General features: G+C 42.9%; 14 non-coding genes across 14 annotated transcripts; all 14 read left to right on the top strand.

Annotated features, from left to right (window-relative positions):
- The first annotated feature begins 689 nt into the window (after positions 1-689).
- Positions 690-778, top strand: trnay-gua (transfer RNA tyrosine (anticodon GUA)). Its single transcript is given in 2 exon segments — positions 690-726; positions 743-778. It is a non-coding gene; the product is annotated as a tRNA-Tyr (tRNA).
- A 784-nt stretch (positions 779-1,562) lies between these two features.
- trnay-gua (transfer RNA tyrosine (anticodon GUA)) lies at positions 1,563-1,651 on the top strand. The gene is given in 2 exon segments: positions 1,563-1,599; positions 1,616-1,651. It is a non-coding gene; the product is annotated as a tRNA-Tyr (tRNA).
- A 784-nt stretch (positions 1,652-2,435) lies between these two features.
- Positions 2,436-2,524, top strand: trnay-gua (transfer RNA tyrosine (anticodon GUA)). Its single transcript is given in 2 exon segments — positions 2,436-2,472; positions 2,489-2,524. It is a non-coding gene; the product is annotated as a tRNA-Tyr (tRNA).
- Positions 2,525-3,308: 784 nt separating this feature from the next.
- On the top strand, positions 3,309-3,397 carry trnay-gua (transfer RNA tyrosine (anticodon GUA)). Its single transcript is given in 2 exon segments — positions 3,309-3,345; positions 3,362-3,397. It is a non-coding gene; the product is annotated as a tRNA-Tyr (tRNA).
- A 784-nt stretch (positions 3,398-4,181) lies between these two features.
- Positions 4,182-4,270, top strand: trnay-gua (transfer RNA tyrosine (anticodon GUA)). Its single transcript is given in 2 exon segments — positions 4,182-4,218; positions 4,235-4,270. It is a non-coding gene; the product is annotated as a tRNA-Tyr (tRNA).
- Positions 4,271-5,054: 784 nt separating this feature from the next.
- On the top strand, positions 5,055-5,143 carry trnay-gua (transfer RNA tyrosine (anticodon GUA)). The gene is given in 2 exon segments: positions 5,055-5,091; positions 5,108-5,143. It is a non-coding gene; the product is annotated as a tRNA-Tyr (tRNA).
- A 784-nt stretch (positions 5,144-5,927) lies between these two features.
- On the top strand, positions 5,928-6,016 carry trnay-gua (transfer RNA tyrosine (anticodon GUA)). Its single transcript is given in 2 exon segments — positions 5,928-5,964; positions 5,981-6,016. It is a non-coding gene; the product is annotated as a tRNA-Tyr (tRNA).
- A 784-nt stretch (positions 6,017-6,800) lies between these two features.
- trnay-gua (transfer RNA tyrosine (anticodon GUA)) lies at positions 6,801-6,889 on the top strand. The gene is given in 2 exon segments: positions 6,801-6,837; positions 6,854-6,889. It is a non-coding gene; the product is annotated as a tRNA-Tyr (tRNA).
- A 784-nt stretch (positions 6,890-7,673) lies between these two features.
- Positions 7,674-7,762, top strand: trnay-gua (transfer RNA tyrosine (anticodon GUA)). Its single transcript is given in 2 exon segments — positions 7,674-7,710; positions 7,727-7,762. It is a non-coding gene; the product is annotated as a tRNA-Tyr (tRNA).
- Positions 7,763-8,546: 784 nt separating this feature from the next.
- trnay-gua (transfer RNA tyrosine (anticodon GUA)) lies at positions 8,547-8,635 on the top strand. Its single transcript is given in 2 exon segments — positions 8,547-8,583; positions 8,600-8,635. It is a non-coding gene; the product is annotated as a tRNA-Tyr (tRNA).
- Positions 8,636-9,419: 784 nt separating this feature from the next.
- trnay-gua (transfer RNA tyrosine (anticodon GUA)) lies at positions 9,420-9,508 on the top strand. Its single transcript is given in 2 exon segments — positions 9,420-9,456; positions 9,473-9,508. It is a non-coding gene; the product is annotated as a tRNA-Tyr (tRNA).
- Positions 9,509-10,292: 784 nt separating this feature from the next.
- On the top strand, positions 10,293-10,381 carry trnay-gua (transfer RNA tyrosine (anticodon GUA)). Its single transcript is given in 2 exon segments — positions 10,293-10,329; positions 10,346-10,381. It is a non-coding gene; the product is annotated as a tRNA-Tyr (tRNA).
- Positions 10,382-11,165: 784 nt separating this feature from the next.
- trnay-gua (transfer RNA tyrosine (anticodon GUA)) lies at positions 11,166-11,254 on the top strand. The gene is given in 2 exon segments: positions 11,166-11,202; positions 11,219-11,254. It is a non-coding gene; the product is annotated as a tRNA-Tyr (tRNA).
- Positions 11,255-12,038: 784 nt separating this feature from the next.
- Positions 12,039-12,127, top strand: trnay-gua (transfer RNA tyrosine (anticodon GUA)). The gene is given in 2 exon segments: positions 12,039-12,075; positions 12,092-12,127. It is a non-coding gene; the product is annotated as a tRNA-Tyr (tRNA).
- The last annotated feature ends 780 nt before the right edge of the window (positions 12,128-12,907 follow it).

A 12,907-nucleotide genomic window follows, 5' to 3' on the forward strand; every position in this document is an offset into this window, starting at 1 on the left:
TACTCCTTTGAGTGATCAGTTGGAAAAGCAAAGACTTCTCTGTGTGTTGGAAGAAGACATGTTTCCTCCCACTTTACTCTAGTTTTCAGTCAGAAAGTAGGGCCAAGTCCTTAGGTCAAAAAAGACTGATCTACATTAAAGGTCGCTGACATTAAACTCCCACCGTCCTATAATCAAGTATACATTTGAGGGACACTGTAGGTGTATGGGAAATATCAAAACAGCTTCCTGTACTCCCTTTGACTTGATAAGGTGAAGGGTTCTAAGTCAGTAGCTATAGGTGCCCATGCAGTGTAACACACAGCGAACATAAGACATGTTCCAGACAGGTTAGGACAATTTTCAGAGAAAAAGTTGGGTGCAATCCCATGGTCCAACAGCGTTGGATCTACCAACAGTAAGGTAAGTGACATTCAAAAAAACACAGTCCTATGCTCTAGTATCAATTTCTCAAAATGGCTCCCTGTACTCCCCTGCGTCTGAACGCAGCCCAAGAGTTGGAAAAAGGAAGGATACTCATGTTGATGTGAAATATGTTCAGTGCCTCAGGCATGAAGGAACATGTAGAGTCAGACAGATACAGTTTTGTTATGTTCAAGTCCTTGCAACATGGAATTCTTGCAAAACACAGACTCTGTTAGGTCCCATGTATCCGATGGTCCAACAAACCAGACACTGCACATGTGATGCCTTCGATAGCTCAGTTGGTAGAGCGGAGGACTGTAGGTGTATGGGAACAGGAATCCTTAGGTCGCTGGTTCAACTCCGGCTCGGAGGAGATTTTACAATACCTTCTGTCTGTTCTGATTGAACGCAGCTAAAAACGAAAAAATTGATTGCAATGGCGTGTAATACCATTTCATAGTATAGCTGTACTCCTTTGAGTGATCAGTTGGAAAAGCAAAGACTTCTCTGTGTGTTGGAAGAAGACATGTTTCCTCCCACTTTACTCTAGTTTTCAGTCAGAAAGTAGGGCCAAGTCCTTAGGTTAAAAAAGACTGATCTACATTAAAGGTCGCTGACATTAAACTCCCACCGTCCTACAATCAAGTATACATTTGAGGGACACTGTAGGTGTATGGGAAATATCAAAACAGCTTCCTGTACTCCCTTTGACTTGATAAGGTGAAGGGTTCTAAGTCAGTAGCTATAGGTGCCCATGCAGTGTAACACACAGCGAACATAAGACATGTTCCAGACAGGTTAGGACAATTTTCAGAGAAAAAGTTGGGTGCAATCCCATGGTCCAACAGCGTTGGATCTACCAACAGTAAGGTAAGTGACATTCAAAAAAACACAGTCCTATGCTCTAGTATCAATTTCTCAAGATTGCTCCCTGTACTCCCCTGCGTCTGAACGCAGCCCAAGAGTTGGAAAAAGGAAGGATACTCATGTTGATGTGAAATATGTTCAGTGCCTCAGGCATGAAGGAACATGTAGAGTCAGACAGATACAGTTTTGTTATGTTCAAGTCCTTGCAACATGGAATTCTTGCAAAACACAGACTCTGTTAGGTCCCATGTATCCGATGGTCCAACAAACCAGACACTGCACATGTGACCCCTTCGATAGCTCAGTTGGTAGAGCGGAGGACTGTAGGTGTATGGGAACAGGAATCCTTAGGTCGCTGGTTCAACTCCTGCTCGGAGGAGATTTTACAATACCTTCTGTCTGTTCTGATTGAACGCAGCTAAAAACGAAAAAATTGATTGCAATGGCGTGTAATACCATTTCATAGTATAGCTGTACTCCTTTGAGTGATCAGTTGGAAAAGCAAAGACTTCTCTGTGTGTTGGAAGAAGACATGTTTCCTCCCACTTTACTCTAGTTTTCAGTCAGAAAGTAGGGCCAAGTCCTTAGGTCAAAAAAGACTGATCTACATTAAAGGTCGCTGACATTAAACTCCCACCGTCCTACAATCAAGTATACATTTGAGGGACACTGTAGGTGTATGGGAAATATCAAAACAGCTTCCTGTACTCCCTTTGACTTGATAAGGTGAAGGGTTCTAAGTCAGTAGCTATAGGTGCCCATGCAGTGTAACACACAGCGAACATAAGACATGTTCCAGACAGGTTAGGACAATTTTCAGAGAAAAAGTTGGGTGCAATCCCATGGTCCAACAGCGTTGGATCTACCAACAGTAAGGTAAGTGACATTCAAAAAAACACAGTCCTATGCTCTAGTATCAATTTCTCAAAATTGCTCCCTGTACTCCCCTGCGTCTGAACGCAGCCCAAGAGTTGGAAAAAGGAAGGATACTCATGTTGATGTGAAATATGTTCAGTGCCTCAGGCATGAAGGAACATGTAGAGTCAGACAGATACAGTTTTGTTATGTTCAAGTCCTTGCAACATGGAATTCTTGCAAAACACAGACTCTGTTAGGTCCCATGTATCCGATGGTCCAACAAACCAGACACTGCACATGTGACCCCATCGATAGCTCAGTTGGTAGAGCGGAGGACTGTAGGTGTATGGGAACAGGAATCCTTAGGTCGCTGGTTCAACTCCGGCTCGGAGGAGATTTTACAATACCTTCTGTCTGTTCTGCTTGAACGCAGCTAAAAACGAAAAAATTGATTGCAATGGCGTGTAATACCATTTCATAGTATAGCTGTACTCCTTTGAGTGATCAGTTGGAAAAGCAAAGACTTCTCTGTGTGTTGGAAGAAGACATGTTTCCTCCCACTTTACTCTAGTTTTCAGTCAGAAAGTAGGGCCAAGTCCTTAGGTCAAAAAAGACTGATCTACATTAAAGGTCGCTGACATTAAACTCCCACCGTCCTACAATCAAGTATACATTTGAGGGACACTGTAGGTGTATGGGAAATATCAAAACAGCTTCCTGTACTCCCTTTGACTTGATAAGGTGAAGGGTTCTAAGTCAGTAGCTATAGGTGCCCATGCAGTGTAACACACAGCGAACATAAGACATGTTCCAGACAGGTTAGGACAATTTTCAGAGAAAAAGTTGGGTGCAATCCCATGGTCCAACAGCGTTGGATCTACCAACAGTAAGGTAAGTGACATTCAAAAAAACACAGTCCTATGCTCTAGTATCAATTTCTCAAAATTGCTCCCTGTACTCCCCTGCGTCTGAACGCAGCCCAAGAGTTGGAAAAAGGAAGGATACTCATGTTGATGTGAAATATGTTCAGTGCCTCAGGCATGAAGGAACATGTAGAGTCAGACAGATACAGTTTTGTTATGTTCAAGTCCTTGCAACATGGAATTCTTGCAAAACACAGACTCTGTTAGGTCCCATGTATCCGATGGTCCAACAAACCAGACACTGCACATGTGATCCCTTCGATAGCTCAGTTGGTAGAGCGGAGGACTGTAGGTGTATGGGAACAGGAATCCTTAGGTCGCTGGTTCAACTCCGGCTCGGAGGAGATTTTACAATACCTTCTGTCTGTTCTGATTGAACGCAGCTAAAAACGAAAAAATTGATTGCAATGGCGTGTAATACCATTTCATAGTATAGCTGTACTCCTTTGAGTGATCAGTTGGAAAAGCAAAGACTTCTCTGTGTGTTGGAAGAAGACATGTTTCCTCCCACTTTACTCTAGTTTTCAGTCAGAAAGTAGGGCCAAGTACTTAGGTCAAAAAAGACTGATCTACATTAAAGGTCGCTGACATTAAACTCCCACCGTCCTACAATCAAGTATACATTTGAGGGACACTGTAGGTGTATGGGAAATATCAAAACAGCTTCCTGTACTCCCTTTGACTTGATAAGGTGAAGGGTTCTAAGTCAGTAGCTATAGGTGCCCATGCAGTGTAACACACAGCGAACATAAGACATGTTCCAGACAGGTTAGGACAATTTTCAGAGAAAAAGTTGGGTGCAATCCCATGGTCCAACAGCGTTGGATCTACCAACAGTAAGGTAAGTGACATTCAAAAAAACACAGTCCTATGCTCTAGTATCAATTTCTCAAAATTGCTCCCTGTACTCCCCTGCGTCTGAACGCAGCCCAAGAGTTGGAAAAAGGAAGGATACTCATGTTGATGTGAAATATGTTCAGTGCCTCAGGCATGAAGGAACATGTAGAGTCAGACAGATACAGTTTTGTTATGTTCAAGTCCTTGCAACATGGAATTCTTGCAAAACACAGACTCTGTTAGGTCCCATGTATCCGATGGTCCAACAAACCAGACACTGCACATGTGACCCCTTCGATAGCTCAGTTGGTAGAGCGGAGGACTGTAGGTGTATGGGAACAGGAATCCTTAGGTCGCTGGTTCAACTCCTGCTCGGAGGAGATTTTACAATACCTTCTGTCTGTTCTGATTGAACGCAGCTAAAAACGAAAAAATTGATTGCAATGGCGTGTAATACCATTTCATAGTATAGCTGTACTCCTTTGAGTGATCAGTTGGAAAAGCAAAGACTTCTCTGTGTGTTGGAAGAAGACATGTTTCCTCCCACTTTACTCTAGTTTTCAGTCAGAAAGTAGGGCCAAGTCCTTAGGTCAAAAAAGTCTGATCTACATTAAAGGTCGCTGACATTAAACTCCCACCGTCCTACAATCAAGTATACATTTGAGGGACACTGTAGGTGTATGGGAAATATCAAAACAGCTTCCTGTACTCCCTTTGACTTGATAAGGTGAAGGGTTCTAAGTCAGTAGCTATAGGTGCCCATGCAGTGTAACACACAGCGAATATAAGACATGTTCCAGACAGGTTAGGACAATTTTCAGAGAAAAAGTTGGGTGCAATCCCATGGTCCAACAGCGTTGGATCTACCAACAGTAAGGTAAGTGACATTCAAAAAAACACAGTCCTATGCTCTAGTATCAATTTCTCAAAATTGCTCCCTGTACTCCCCTGCGTCTGAACGCAGCCCAAGAGTTGGAAAAAGGAAGGATACTCATGTTGATGTGAAATATGTTCAGTGCCTCAGGCATGAAGGAACATGTAGAGTCAGACAGATACAGTTTTGTTATGTTCAAGTCCTTGCAACATGGAATTCTTGCAAAACACAGACTCTGTTAGGTCCCATGTATCCGATGGTCCAACAAACCAGACACTGCACATGTGACCCCTTCGATAGCTCAGTTGGTAGAGCGGAGGACTGTAGGTGTATGGGAACAGGAATCCTTAGGTCGCTGGTTCAACTCCGGCTCGGAGGAGATTTTACAATACCTTCTGTCTGTTCTGATTGAACGCAGCTAAAAATGAAAAAATTGATTGCAATGGCGTGTAATACCATTTCATAGTATAGCTGTACTCCTTTGAGTGATCAGTTGGAAAAGCAAAGACTTCTCTGTGTGTTGGAAGAAGACATGTTTCCTCCCACTTTACTCTAGTTTTCAGTCAGAAAGTAGGGCCAAGTCCTTAGGTCAAAAAAGACTGATCTACATTAAAGGTCGCTGACATTAAACTCCCACCGTCCTATAATCAAGTATACATTTGAGGGACACTGTAGGTGTATGGGAAATATCAAAACAGCTTCCTGTACTCCCTTTGACTTGATAAGGTGAAGGGTTCTAAGTCAGTAGCTATAGGTGCCCATGCAGTGTAACACACAGCGAACATAAGACATGTTCCAGACAGGTTAGGACAATTTTCAGAGAAAAAGTTGGGTGCAATCCCATGGTCCAACAGCGTTGGATCTACCAACAGTAAGGTAAGTGACATTCAAAAAAACACAGTCCTATGCTCTAGTATCAATTTCTCAAAATTGCTCCCTGTACTCCCCTGCGTCTGAACGCAGCCCAAGAGTTGGAAAAAGGAAGGATACTCATGTTGATGTGAAATATGTTCAGTGCCTCAGGCATGAAGGAACATGTAGAGTCAGACAGATACAGTTTTGTTATGTTCAAGTCCTTGCAACATGGAATTCTTGCAAAACACAGACTCTGTTAGGTCCCATGTATCCGATGGTCCAACAAACCAGACACTGCACATGTGACCCCTTCGATAGCTCAGTTGGTAGAGCGGAGGACTGTAGGTGTATGGGAACAGGAATCCTTAGGTCGCTGGTTCAACTCCGGCTCGGAGGAGATTTTACAATACCTTCTGTCTGTTCTGATTGAACGCAGCTAAAAACGAAAAAATTGATTGCAATGGCGTGTAATACCATTTCATAGTATAGCTGTACTCCTTTGAGTGATCAGTTGGAAAAGCAAAGACTTCTCTGTGTGTTGGAAGAAGACATGTTTCCTCCCACTTTACTCTAGTTTTCAGTCAGAAAGTAGGGCCAAGTACTTAGGTCAAAAAAGACTGATCTACATTAAAGGTCACTGACATTAAACTCCCACCGTCCTACAATCAAGTATACATTTGAGGGACACTGTAGGTGTATGGGAAATATCAAAACAGCTTCCTGTACTCCCTTTGACTTGATAAGGTGAAGGGTTCTAAGTCAGTAGCTATAGGTGCCCATGCAGTGTAACACACAGCGAATATAAGACATGTTCCAGACAGGTTAGGACAATTTTCAGAGAAAAAGTTGGGTGCAATCCCATGGTCCAACAGCGTTGGATCTACCAACAGTAAGGTAAGTGACATTCAAAAAAACACAGTCCTATGCTCTAGTATCAATTTCTCAAAATTGCTCCCTGTACTCCCCTGCGTCTGAACGCAGCCCAAGAGTTGGAAAAAGGAAGGATACTCATGTTGATGTGAAATATGTTCAGTGCCTCAGGCATGAAGGAACATGTAGAGTCAGACAGATACAGTTTTGTTATGTTCAAGTCCTTGCAACATGGAATTCTTGCAAAACACAGACTCTGTTAGGTCCCATGTATCCGATGGTCCAACAAACCAGACACTGCACATGTGATCCCTTCGATAGCTCAGTTGGTAGAGCGGAGGACTGTAGGTGTATGGGAACAGGAATCCTTAGGTCGCTGGTTCAACTCCGGCTCGGAGGAGATTTTACAATACCTTCTGTCTGTTCTGATTGAACGCAGCTAAAAACGAAAAAATTGATTGCAATGGCGTGTAATACCATTTCATAGTATAGCTGTACTCCTTTGAGTGATCAGTTGGAAAAGCAAAGACTTCTCTGTGTGTTGGAAGAAGACATGTTTCCTCCCACTTTACTCTAGTTTTCAGTCAGAAAGTAGGGCCAAGTCCTTAGGTCAAAAAAGACTGATCTACATTAAAGGTCGCTGACATTAAACTCCCACCGTCCTACAATCAAGTATACATTTGAGGGACACTGTAGGTGTATGGGAAATATCAAAACAGCTTCCTGTACTCCCTTTGACTTGATAAGGTGAAGGGTTCTAAGTCAGTAGCTATAGGTGCCCATGCAGTGTAACACACAGCGAACATAAGACATGTTCCAGACAGGTTAGGACAATTTTCAGAGAAAAAGTTGGGTGCAATCCCATGGTCCAACAGCGTTGGATCTACCAACAGTAAGGTAAGTGACATTCAAAAAAACACAGTCCTATGCTCTAGTATCAATTTCTCAAAATTGCTCCCTGTACTCCCCTGCGTCTGAACGCAGCCCAAGAGTTGGAAAAAGGAAGGATACTCATGTTGATGTGAAATATGTTCAGTGCCTCAGGCATGAAGGAACATGTAGAGTCAGACAGATACAGTTTTGTTATGTTCAAGTCCTTGCAACATGGAATTCTTGCAAAACACAGACTCTGTTAGGTCCCATGTATCCGATGGTCCAACAAACCAGACACTGCACATGTGACCCCTTCGATAGCTCAGTTGGTAGAGCGGAGGACTGTAGGTGTATGGGAACAGGAATCCTTAGGTCGCTGGTTCAACTCCGGCTCGGAGGAGATTTTACAATACCTTCTGTCTGTTCTGATTGAACGCAGCTAAAAACGAAAAAATTGATTGCAATGGCGTGTAATACCATTTCATAGTATAGCTGTACTCCTTTGAGTGATCAGTTGGAAAAGCAAAGACTTCTCTGTGTGTTGGAAGAAGACATGTTTCCTCCCACTTTACTCTAGTTTTCAGTCAGAAAGTAGGGCCAAGTCCTTAGGTTAAAAAAGACTGATCTACATTAAAGGTCGCTGATATTAAACTCCCACCGTCCTACAATCAAGTATACATTTGAGGGACACTGTAGGTGTATGGGAAATATCAAAACAGCTTCCTGTACTCCCTTTGACTTGATAAGGTGAAGGGTTCTAAGTCAGTAGCTATAGGTGCCCATGCAGTGTAACACACAGCGAACATAAGACATGTTCCAGACAGGTTAGGACAATTTTCAGAGAAAAAGTTGGGTGCAATCCCATGGTCCAACAGCGTTGGATCTACCAACAGTAAGGTAAGTGACATTCAAAAAAACACAGTCCTATGCTCTAGTATCAATTTCTCAAGATTGCTCCCTGTACTCCCCTGCGTCTGAACGCAGCCCAAGAGTTGGAAAAAGGAAGGATACTCATGTTGATGTGAAATATGTTCAGTGCCTCAGGCATGAAGGAACATGTAGAGTCAGACAGATACAGTTTTGTTATGTTCAAGTCCTTGCAACATGGAATTCTTGCAAAACACAGACTCTGTTAGGTCCCATGTATCCGATGGTCCAACAAACCAGACACTGCACATGTGACCCCTTCGATAGCTCAGTTGGTAGAGCGGAGGACTGTAGGTGTATGGGAACAGGAATCCTTAGGTCGCTGGTTCAACTCCGGCTCGGAGGAGATTTTACAATACCTTCTGTCTGTTCTGATTGAACGCAGCTAAAAACGAAAAAATTGATTGCAATGGCGTGTAATACCATTTCATAGTATAGCTGTACTCCTTTGAGTGATCAGTTGGAAAAGCAAAGACTTCTCTGTGTGTTGGAAGAAGACATGTTTCCTCCCACTTTACTCTAGTTTTCAGTCAGAAAGTAGGGCCAAGTACTTAGGTCAAAAAAGACTGATCTACATTAAAGGTCGCTGACATTAAACTCCCACCGTCCTACAATCAAGTATACATTTGAGGGACACTGTAGGTGTATGGGAAATATCAAAACAGCTTCCTGTACTCCCTTTGACTTGATAAGGTGAAGGGTTCTAAGTCAGTAGCTATAGGTGCCCATGCAGTGTAACACACAGCGAATATAAGACATGTTCCAGACAGGTTAGGACAATTTTCAGAGAAAAAGTTGGGTGCAATCCCATGGTCCAACAGCGTTGGATCTACCAACAGTAAGGTAAGTGACATTCAAAAAAACACAGTCCTATGCTCTAGTATCAATTTCTCAAAATTGCTCCCTGTACTCCCCTGCGTCTGAACGCAGCCCAAGAGTTGGAAAAAGGAAGGATACTCATGTTGATGTGAAATATGTTCAGTGCCTCAGGCATGAAGGAACATGTAGAGTCAGACAGATACAGTTTTGTTATGTTCAAGTCCTTGCAACATGGAATTCTTGCAAAACACAGACTCTGTTAGGTCCCATGTATCCGATGGTCCAACAAACCAGACACTGCACATGTGATGCCTTCGATAGCTCAGTTGGTAGAGCGGAGGACTGTAGGTGTATGGGAACAGGAATCCTTAGGTCGCTGGTTCAACTCCGGCTCGGAGGAGATTTTACAATACCTTCTGTCTGTTCTGATTGAACGCAGCTAAAAACGAAAAAATTGATTGCAATGGCGTGTAATACCATTTCATAGTATAGCTGTACTCCTTTGAGTGATCAGTTGGAAAAGCAAAGACTTCTCTGTGTGTTGGAAGAAGACATGTTTCCTCCCACTTTACTCTAGTTTTCAGTCAGAAAGTAGGGCCAAGTACTTAGGTCAAAAAAGACTGATCTACATTAAAGGTCGCTGACATTAAACTCCCACCGTCCTACAATCAAGTATACATTTGAGGGACACTGTAGGTGTATGGGAAATATCAAAACAGCTTCCTGTACTCCCTTTGACTTGATAAGGTGAAGGGTTCTAAGTCAGTAGCTATAGGTGCCCATGCAGTGTAACACACAGCGAATATAAGACATGTTCCAGACAGGTTAGGACAATTTTCAGAGAAAAAGTTGGGTGCAATCCCATGGTCCAACAGCGTTGGATCTACCAACAGTAAGGTAAGTGACATTCAAAAAAACACAGTCCTATGCTCTAGTATCAATTTCTCAAAATTGCTCCCTGTACTCCCCTGCGTCTGAACGCAGCCCAAGAGTTGGAAAAAGGAAGGATACTCATGTTGATGTGAAATATGTTCAGTGCCTCAGGCATGAAGGAACATGTAGAGTCAGACAGATACAGTTTTGTTATGTTCAAGTCCTTGCAACATGGAATTCTTGCAAAACACAGACTCTGTTAGGTCCCATGTATCCGATGGTCCAACAAACCAGACACTGCACATGTGACCCCTTCGATAGCTCAGTTGGTAGAGCGGAGGACTGTAGGTGTATGGGAACAGGAATCCTTAGGTCGCTGGTTCAACTCCGGCTCGGAGGAGATTTTACAATACCTTCTGTCTGTTCTGCTTGAACGCAGCTAAAAACGAAAAAATTGATTGCAATGGCGTGTAATACCATTTCATAGTATAGCTGTACTCCTTTGAGTGATCAGTTGGAAAAGCAAAGACTTCTCTGTGTGTTGGAAGAAGACATGTTTCCTCCCACTTTACTCTAGTTTTCAGTCAGAAAGTAGGGCCAAGTACTTAGGTCAAAAAAGACTGATCTACATTAAAGGTCGCTGACATTAAACTCCCACCGTCCTACAATCAAGTATACATTTGAGGGACACTGTAGGTGTATGGGAAATATCAAAACAGCTTCCTGTACTCCCTTTGACTTGATAAGGTGAAGGGTTCTAAGTCAGTAGCTATAGGTGCCCATGCAGTGTAACACACAGCGAATATAAGACATGTTCCAGACAGGTTAGGACAATTTTCAGAGAAAAAGTTGGGTGCAATCCCATGGTCCAACAGCGTTGGATCTACCAACAGTAAGGTAAGTGACATTCAAAAAAACACAGTCCTATGCTCTAGTATCAATTTCTCAAAATTGCTCCCTGTACTCCCCTGCGTCTGAACGCAGCCCAAGAGTTGGAAAAAGGAAGGATACTCATGTTGATGTGAAATATGTTCAGTGCCTCAGGCATGAAGGAACATGTAGAGTCAGACAGATACAGTTTTGTTATGTTCAAGTCCTTGCAACATGGAATTCTTGCAAAACACAGACTCTGTTAGGTCCCATGTATCCGATGGTCCAACAAACCAGACACTGCACATGTGACCCCTTCGATAGCTCAGTTGGTAGAGCGGAGGACTGTAGGTGTATGGGAACAGGAATCCTTAGGTCGCTGGTTCAACTCCGGCTCGGAGGAGATTTTACAATACCTTCTGTCTGTTCTGATTGAACGCAGCTAAAAACGAAAAAATTGATTGCAATGGCGTGTAATACCATTTCATAGTATAGCTGTACTCCTTTGAGTGATCAGTTGGAAAAGCAAAGACTTCTCTGTGTGTTGGAAGAAGACATGTTTCCTCCCACTTTACTCTAGTTTTCAGTCAGAAAGTAGGGCCAAGTCCTTAGGTCAAAAAAGACTGATCTACATTAAAGGTCGCTGACATTAAACTCCCACCGTCCTACAATCAAGTATACATTTGAGGGACACTGTAGGTGTATGGGAAATATCAAAACAGCTTCCTGTACTCCCTTTGACTTGATAAGGTGAAGGGTTCTAAGTCAGTAGCTATAGGTGCCCATGCAGTGTAACACACAGCGAACATAAGACATGTTCCAGACAGGTTAGGACAATTTTCAGAGAAAAAGTTGGGTGCAATCCCATGGTCCAACAGCGTTGGATCTACCAACAGTAAGGTAAGTGACATTCAAAAAAACACAGTCCTATGCTCTAGTATCAATTTCTCAAAATTGCTCCCTGTACTCCCCTGCGTCTGAACGCAGCCCAAGAGTTGGAAAAAGGAAGGATACTCATGTTGATGTGAAATATGTTCAGTGCCTCAGGCATGAAGGAACATGTAGAGTCAGACAGATACAGTTTTGTTATGTTCAAGTCCTTGCAACATGGAATTCTTGCAAAACACAGACTCTGTTAGGTCCCATGTATCCGATGGTCCAACAAACCAGACACTGCACATGTGACCCCTTCGATAGCTCAGTTGGTAGAGCGGAGGACTGTAGGTGTATGGGAACAGGAATCCTTAGGTCGCTGGTTCAACTCCGGCTCGGAGGAGATTTTACAATACCTTCTGTCTGTTCTGATTGAACGCAGCTAAAAACGAAAAAATTGATTGCAATGGCGTGTAATACCATTTCATAGTATAGCTGTACTCCTTTGAGTGATCAGTTGGAAAAGCAAAGACTTCTCTGTGTGTTGGAAGAAGACATGTTTCCTCCCACTTTACTCTAGTTTTCAGTCAGAAAGTAGGGCCAAGTCCTTAGGTCAAAAAAGACTGATCTACATTAAAGGTCGCTGACATTAAACTCCCACCGTCCTACAATCAAGTATACATTTGAGGGACACTGTAGGTGTATGGGAAATATCAAAACAGCTTCCTGTACACCCTTTGACTTGATAAGGTGAAGGGTTCTAAGTCAGTAGCTATAGGTGCCCATGCAGTGTAACACACAGCGAACATAAGACATGTTCCAGACAGGTTAGGACAATTTTCAGAGAAAAAGTTGGGTGCAATCCCATGGTCCAACAGCGCTGGATCTACCAACAGTAAGGTAAGTGACATTCAAAAAAACACAGTCCTATGCTCTAGTATCAATTTCTCAAAATTGCTCCCTGTACTCCCCTGCGTCTGAACTCAGCCCAAGAGTTGGAAAAAGGAAGGATACTCATGTTGATGTGAAATATGTTCAGTGCCTCAGGCATGAAGGAACATGTAGAGTCAGACAGATACAGTTTTGTTATGTTCAAGTCCTTGCAACATGGAATTCTTGCAAAACACAGACTCTGTTAGGTCCCATGTATCCGATGGTCCAACAAACCAGACACTGCACATGT

The sequence above is a fragment of the Copadichromis virginalis genome, linkage group LG10 (genome assembly GCF_057382275.1).
Source record: "Copadichromis virginalis isolate Kocher_CV1m ecotype Utaka linkage group LG10, C_Virginalis_male_GT1.1, whole genome shotgun sequence".
NCBI lineage: Eukaryota > Metazoa > Chordata > Actinopteri > Cichliformes > Cichlidae > Copadichromis > Copadichromis virginalis.